The sequence below is a fragment of the Phyllostomus discolor genome, chromosome X (assembly GCF_004126475.2).
Source record: "Phyllostomus discolor isolate MPI-MPIP mPhyDis1 chromosome X, mPhyDis1.pri.v3, whole genome shotgun sequence".
NCBI classification, from domain to species: domain Eukaryota; kingdom Metazoa; phylum Chordata; class Mammalia; order Chiroptera; family Phyllostomidae; genus Phyllostomus; species Phyllostomus discolor.
This window is the reverse complement of record NC_050198.1, coordinates 89,371,116-89,379,807: the sequence shown is the minus strand read 5'-3', so window position 1 is coordinate 89,379,807 and position 8,692 is coordinate 89,371,116.

Genomic DNA, 8,692 nt, shown 5'->3' with positions numbered 1-8,692 from the left:
CTCCCTCTCTTTCTCCTTCTCCTCTCTCTAAAAATAAATAAGTAACGTCTTTAAAAAAATTACACAGAGTTAGATGTGGTGACTAAAAAAACACAAACAAAGAAAATAGTTGGGGAACAAAATGAATAATGCTTGTCTCAAGTAACTCCAAACATGGTCCAGAGAAATAAAAGTGAGCAAACTATTAGGAAACTCTATAATTAAAGCAATATTTATACAAAATCGACAGTGACAGGCACACAGAACTATGCCAGGGAAGCGGGGTGGCTGCCTGGATGGAGGAGGTAAAGCTTGGGCTGAAACATAGGGAGGAGGAAAAGAAGAGAGAGGCAGGCAAGGGCTAGATCGTGAAGACCCTTACATGCCACATTCAAGAGGCTAGCTTTATTCTACAGAAAGTGGAATGGTACTGAGTAATTCCAAACAGGTAAGTGACAAGGTCAAATATGGTTATTAGAAAGCTTAGAATTTAAGAAGCCATTTAAAGAAACTGGTAAAGAGGAGGTGAGGCAGTAGCTTTGGGTATGGAAGGGAGACCGTGGATTTAAAGAGCTATAAATTGAAACAGCAGAACTGGCAGGTTTTGATAGTGCTCTCTCTGGTTATTTATTGTTTCTCCAGCAGAAAACAGTGGCATTTCTAGCTGGATCTCCACCTCAGCAGCAGCCAGACACTCACCGGGCTGTAGCACTGGAGGGAGGGGAGGAGGGAAGACTGAGGGAGGGACACAGGGATGACTAGGTCTTTCTCCTGAGCCCTGGTCAGTGTGGCCTGGAGGTGTGACCAGTACTTCTCATCTGCCTTTCTTTTGGGTTCCCAATTCTACATTTTCCCAGTCCTCCCACCCTCATTCCCTTCTCTTAACTGACTACTTACCTTCTATGCAATCTGGAGGCTGAGGTTTTGCTTTCTTAGTGCTTCCAACCAGAACAGAATACTACACTTGTTTACTTAGTAGCTGTAATGGAAAAAATAAGCTGAAGTGCCCAAGCGCTGTCATAATTTCCTTAATGTTCCTCTATAAAAAATGGACACATGACTCCACCCTAGAAAACTGCAAGTTTTAATACAGGGGTTCCTCAATTTTGTATGATAAAATTTGGCCACCAACCACATCAGCCTGCCTACTCCAGCAGCTGGTAAGAAAACTTCTTTAAAATAGCCACATCTTGAACCCACTGGTGACTTCTGATAAAGCACCAAAGGTCACGACCTGATACACAGCTGACCCTGCCAATTTGAAAGACATCAGTAATCACCATCAAAGCCACTTTGCTCCCACATTTAATTTTCAGAAAGAAGGGTTTCCTTAATTAGATACACTGCCTATACTCTAGAGCAGGGTTGTCCAACATTTCGGCATCTCTGGGCCACACTGGAAGAAGAATTGTCTTAGGCCACACCTTAAATACACTTCAATACATAATCACAAAAAAATCTCATGTTTTCAGTAAACTTACGATTTTGTGTTGGGCCGCATTCATAGCAACCCTGGTCCGTATGCAGCCCGTGAGCCAGGGGTTAGGCACACCTGCTCTAGAGTTTTGCTCACTTGGGGACATATGTCTACATTAGTGAGTTATTACAGTGATCAAATGAGATCCTAATAAATAATGCTTAACCCATAGTAAACATTCAATAATAACAGCATGTATTCAGGCAGGCATTCAATAAATATTGAATGAATAAATTTCCTGTGAGATAATCCTACAAAAAGATGCAGACAACTTGGCAGTTTCAAACTTTTCTAAAAATATAAATCTTTCACATTTGTTTAGGGTTTTTTCCATTTGCAAAGTCCTTTTAGTTAAGCTTATTTCTTTCATTTAAATTGTAAACTGCTCTCTCACACCCAGCTCACCGAATGCCCCTCAGGCTGCTTTACTTTTTTTCATACCATTATCATCTTCTCATATACTACACACTTTTATTCTGTTTAACTGTTTGTGTCTGGTCCCCCACCACCATGCACACACGATAGAATGTAAGCTCCACAGGAGCAGGGATTTTTAGCTTGTTCCCCAAAGTCTTCTAAGTGTCTAGAAGAGAAGTATCTGGCATTTAGTAGTAACAGCTGTGGAATGAATGAATGAACGAAGGCTCTACAGTCTATTCATGTTAAAGTTGTGTTGTTTATGGGTAGCACAAAATTTACAAACTAGAGCCCTGGCTGGTGTAGCTCAATGGATTGAGCTCAGGCCTGTGAACCAAAGGGTTGCCAGTTCAATTACCAGTGAGGGCACATTCCTGAGTTGTGGGCCATGTCCCCTGTAGGGGGCACGCAAGAGGCAACCACTCATCGATGTTTCTGGGTGACAGGGTGGGGACCTAAAAAAAAAATTTACAAACTAGGAGGCCTGGGGGCCTGAGATGAAAGGTGAGATGGGGAGGAAACTTCTTCTCACAGTGGCCCTAGGCTAAACGGACCAAAACGCTCATAGGGATCTCTCCTTTGGAACACAGTTTCACCGAAACTTTTTGTTCTTAAAAAAGTTACTTACTTACAGGTAGCCATTACGAGATTACGAAAATATTTTGTCACTCACATCACTTGACGAACATAGCTATCTGAGAAGACAATGGTCATGCATCTTTCACAAGTGAGCACAGGAAGGCTCACAGAGGGGAAGTGACTTGCCTTGGGTGGCACAGTGCGCATACCCCTAAGCCAGCACTCCAACTCTGGTCTCTGCCTTTCCTATGCATTGCCTCACAGCTTCTCCACATTGCCTCTACTGTGTACTAAACAACCACCAACGCATTTTCTTTCTTGGGCCGATTTCTAACAAAGCTTGATAAAAAAACCAAATTCTTTGGATTACCACGAATATCTGATTTTGAACATGACTATACTGATTACTTTCCTGTTCAAAAAATCATTGAGACACTGTAAGCCAATCCTACCTGAGGTTGGGGGAGGGGACTTCTGGCACCTCACTGCACAGAGAATAAAGTCAAAGTCTTTAGCTTGGCCTTTAATTGTTCCACCATTTAACCTCAACTCCCACCTTACCCTGTGGTGTCTTCTAGCTCTTAGCCACACTGGTTGCCTCAGCATTTCCCAACATGCCTTGTGCTAGCTGCTTCTTCAGTAGGGATCCTTTCTATCTGTGTCTTTCCAGACACAGCTCACAACTCAGCCCACTTTTCTCCAAGAATCCTTTCTAAAACATCCCAGACAAAATGGCTCCTTCCCTTCTCTCTATTCCTACAGGGCCTGACACCTTTGCAAATGCCCTGAGGAAAGGCCGGCTGTTGTTCCAGTTATTCTCCTTACAATACTGAGTTCCTGGAGATAAGTATCTGTCTTCTCCACACGGTAAAGGCAGAATAACTACCACCAGCCCAGCTTCTTGATCTAATACAACTATAAATGGCTGAGCAATCAATTATTTCCTTCCTGCCAAACTGCAATTTTACTGATGTCAGATAATATGTCTAATTGCTAGCTGATCTCGCTTACACCATTTTTGTTAAATGCCCCGTGGGCCCTTAAAAGTAAGGAGTAACTTACCAAAAAAAAAAAAAAAAACAGGCCAAAGCCTGTTAAAATAGTCTGCTTTCTTATTTACAGAGTTCTTCCCGGAGGTCACCCATTATAACTGCCTCTTTTCTGAGAATACTACCGCATATTTTTAAAATTTAATGGAAATCCAAAAAATCAAATGGAAATTGTGTCAGGTGAAAGATATTAAAGCTCTAGGAAAGTAGACTGGAGGAGAACCTAGGTTATCTGGACTAAGGGTCACGGAGAAAGGGACGAACCTAAGGTTACAGCGAATGAATGAATAAAAACAGCTAACAAACAAAGCTGGACAGATCACCTTCATTTTACAGCTGGAGAAACCGAGATCCAGAAGCAGGAAGTTATTCCTCTAAGGTCACGTTTGAGCTGTTAAGAAGCAATTTAACAACCAAAACAATGAACATCTATTGAATACCAACCGTACACCAAGGGTTCTCACATACATCTCATACTCACAAATCACCCTGGGGGCTGTACTCAATAACGAAAATGAGCTTTCCAATCCATAAATCTGACTGTGTCACTGCCCCACCCCTGCTAACAGGTCTTCAGAGATATAGTGACTTTGGGGAATGGCTTGGCGAAGTCTCTCCTCTGGAGAGGCATTTATTAAACTAGTCGAAATTAGCAAAAACAGTCATTCTGAACATTGATCAAAAGCATACCACAAATTGAGACACATAGCCGACACGATCCTCTCTACTATGGGAGGCATTAGCATTCAAACTAAGGGTTGCACACACACACACCCTTTACCAACAGATCTACTTTAGAGATCTGAAACCTGAGATTTAAATGATGTATTAAATGAAATTCGAACCCAGAATATCTTCACTCCAATTTTATCAGGGCCTGCTCCTGACTCTCAGCATTAGTGTAAACTTACAGGAGATAAATGCTTGATTCTAAGCACTTTCCTTGGTTCTAATTTTCTGGGTTTTTTTAAAAAAGATTTTATGTATTTATTTTTAGAGAGAAGAGAAGGGAATGAGAAAGAGAGGGAGAGAAACATCAGTGTGTGGTTGCCTCTTGAGCGCCCCCTAATGGGGATATGGCCTATAACCCAGGCATGTGCCCTGACTGGGAATTGAACCAGTGACACTTTGGTTTGCAGGCCTGAGCTCAATCCACTGAGACATGCCAGCCAGGGGTTAATTTCCAGTTTTGACATTGTAGCTCTTATCACAGCGTGAACAACTCTGGCACATAGCACCGAAGACCACCCTTACTTCCTTAGGAAACAGAAGTGTGAGCACAGACCCACGATGACAATGCTGGGTTTAAGAAGCTCTAATAGCCCCTCATATCCAGTCTTCTGCTCATTTGGGGACCCAAAACATCAGGGCCACCAATTAGACCACAGGCTTCCCCTGTGCAAATTAGAACAACGTACCACCTTGAGCTTTAGCGGCCCTTTAGGCCTTTGGAAAATAGGAAAGGAACCTCTCCCTCCACACAATGCAGGCCCATGCCAGGGTACACAGTTCAGGAAGGTGAGCACAAAATATACAGTCATTATATGTCCCTTTCCCCTATCCCCTCACCTCCATGGAAAAAAATCAGTGGAATGATCAAGGCACCTGCCACACGAGGGTGAGGGAAGAATTACAGTAGCAGGATGTCCATGGCCAATCAGTGTTATATTCCTGAGTATGCATTCTTGTCCGACACTTTCCCAGCCCCACAAGCTGTGTCAGATCTGCTCCCTGGAGGACGAGCTACTTCCTACTGCACTGAAAGCTCCTTCAAGGCTGGATCCAGATGTTTTGGGGTTCTATGACACAGGTGGCAAACACAAGGCCCGAGGGCTGAATCTGGCCCTCCACCTTGTTTTATCCAGGACCTAGTTTCTACCTGGCAGCAGCACCAAGTTCTCACCTAACTGTGAAGGAGTAGTTACATTTATACGGTCCTAAAATTACATTCGGCCCTTTGAAGGCAACCGCAAGGCTGATGTAGCCCCCAGTGAAAATGAGTTTGACATCCCTGCTCTATGATAACCCGGTTCAGTGTCCACCATGGATGGTTCTAATCACATCCAGTTGTCATACACTGACTAAGTGTTTCTCAGGCATCTGGCTGTGGGCTAGATGCTGAAGAAAATAGGAAGAAAACAAACTCGTGCCCTCAGTGAGCTGATGGTTAACGGGTGGGATGGATGAATAAATAGATGATGACTAAACAACATGGTAAGAGCTCTGAGAGAATAAATACAGGGGCAGTCTGGGAGCACCATGGAAAGGAATCTGACCCAGCCTGGGGTGTGGAACTGGGGGAGAGTCAGGAAAAGATGTTATGAGAAAATGGGCAACTTGAGCTGAATGTTAAAGATTGAGTAGCATTTAGTCAAGTAATGGAAGGGGGATGAGAGGGTGGTTAGGGAAGGAGTTCCAAGCAGAGAAAACAAATTTGTACAGATGTTGGCAAAAGAGCAGAATATGATCAGGAAGATGAAGGAAGCAATTCCTCACAGAGAAACAGAGGCAAGATGAGGTGAGGTGACAAAGATGAGGCTAAAGAGATAAGAAATGAGCAAGCGTAGGATCCCAGGATTCCTGTCCCTCCTGACGTCCCCACAAAGCTCATGTAAGTTGCAGAGCATGTAGCTAGCAGTGGTTAATTTCTTTAGGTCACCTTTTGACCTCTCTATCTTCCAACCTGTCTTAGTCAGCTCCGGCTACCATAACAAAACACCTCAGACTGTGTGGCTAAAAAAAAGTTATTTTTCACAGTTGTGGAGCCTGGGAAGTCCAAGGTCAGGTCATCAGCATGATCTGATTCTGCTAAGAGCTCTCTTCCTGGTGGCAGACTGCCAATGTCTCGTTGTATCTAAACTTGGCAGAAAGAGGGCAAGCTAGCTCTCTGACCTCTTTTATAAGGGCACTGATCCCATTCATGAGGGGCTCCATCCTCATGAACAAATCGCCTCCCAGAGGCCCTACCTTCAAATACCATCACATTGGAAATTAGGATTCAACACATGAAATTGAGGAGGCACAAACATTTGGTCCGTAACACGATCCCAGAGGCTTTCCTAGCTAGACTCTGCTTCTACAGAGATTTGCTTGCTGCCAGAGGTGCTAGAGCTGATGATTCTAATTAGCACAGAGATGGCTATTAATGAAGAAAATCAAGGACCACTTTCATTTACTTATTATGAAAAATGGCATCACATGGGAACTTTTGGAATGTTCAAATCTTATAAGAGAAAGGGCCCTTAGAAAGCATCTACTCCAACCCCTAACATCACACATGGGGAAAGTGAGCTCCAGAAAGAGGAAGGGTTTTTGTCTAAAAAAAACACAAAGGGAATCAGGACCTCCTAGAGCAATGTCGTGAAAAGAATCCATCATTTGAAGATTGATCAAATCGCAAAGTTTTTGTGTAACTTTGGACGGGTTGCTAAGATTAAACAAACACGATAACATCTGTAAAGGTCACATGCAGGGTCAGCCTGTAGTAGGTTTCAGTTAATGGTTACTACATTATAATTTCCTAGAACCTTTAACAAACCCACCTTGGCATGTGTATGACATAAGACAAGACATTAACTTGAAGGGTGGGAAAAGTGAGAAGTTACTGCTGGGGAATTGGTGGCTGGGTCATGACACTGCTTTGCTATAACTATCAGTGTGAGGCCCACCTGGCAGCACTGACGAACAAAATAGGACATTCTTCTGACCCCTAAGAATGAAAGGAAATAAGCATCACCATGGGAATTTTGTGTGCGCCGAGAAGCTCACACTAGTATATGGGTTTGCTTATTTAATCCTGAATCTGACTCAGTGTCAGTTTTAATGTTTCTAATTAGTGCATCTTGGGAACGGGCAACATCTCTTGGGCCCTCCTCTGTTGGAACAACGAAGAAGATATAGGCTCTCTCCTCATTCTTTCTCTGCCATGTGTCACTGTTCGTCAAGACACCTGGCTATCATTAAGGGTTTTAAATATACAAAGAAATAATGACATGTTTCGCAACATGGTATAGATAGTATCAATAACATGGTAGGCTATGCAACCTAGTGAGAAATACACTTACTACCATGACAGGGTGGCTCCGTTGGTTAGAGCATCATCCTGGTGCATCAAGGTTGCAGGTTCGATCCATGGTAAGGGCACATATAAGAATCGACCAATGGCCCTGACCAGGTGGCTCAGTTGGTTGAGCATCGCCCCATACACCAAAAGGTTGGGGAACCAATTCTCCATCTGGGCACATGCCTAGGTTGTGGGTTCAATCCCTGGTCAGGCCGCATACAGGAGGCAAACTGATCGATATTTCTCTCTCACACCGATGTCCCACTCTCTCTCTCTCTCTCTCTCTCTCTCTCTCTCCAATCCATAAACATATCCTTGGGTGAAGATTTAAAGAAAAACTTAATTCAGAAAAAAAGAATCAACCAATGAATGCGAAAACAAGCAGAACACCAAATTGATGTTTTCTATCTCTTCCTCTCTGTCTAAACATCAACAAATATAATTTAAAAAGAAACACTTATTGCCAAAGTACAAGCAAGCTATATTTTGGTGGAAAGATAACTGGACAAGGAGTCAGGAGGCGTCCTTTCCATGCCTGATCTTACCAACAATACCTTCCACCATTTTGGACAAGTCACTTAATCCTCCGAAGCCTATTTCCTTATCTGTTAAAATATAAATAAGTCTGCCTCCATCTGTGCTACACAGCTCAAAAGGTTTCTGTGGTGGTGATGATAATGATGATGATGATGACCTAACATTTACTGAGTCCTATGACTGTGTGTCAGGCACTGAGTTCAGTATTCGGTATTTTATTATCTAATCCCATATATTTTCCACAGTCACCTTAAGGCACAGATGGCAAACACAAGACCCGCAGCCGAATCCGGCCCTCCACCTTGTTTTATCCAGCCCCGCACCTTGCTTCTACCCAGCTGCAGCGCAGATCTCTCGCCTAACTGTTAAGGAGTAGTTACATGTATACAGTCCTAAAATTACATCCGGCCCTTTGAAGGCAGTTGCAAGGCTGATGTGGTCCCCAGTGAAAATGAGCTTGACACCTCTGCCTTAAGGGGTAAGTATCATTAATTCCCAATTTTATAGATGAAATTGAAGCTCAGAGAAGTTAGATAACTTCAATTAAGGGCAGTGGGCAGGATCCATAACCACATCTGGGCTTTTAACCAT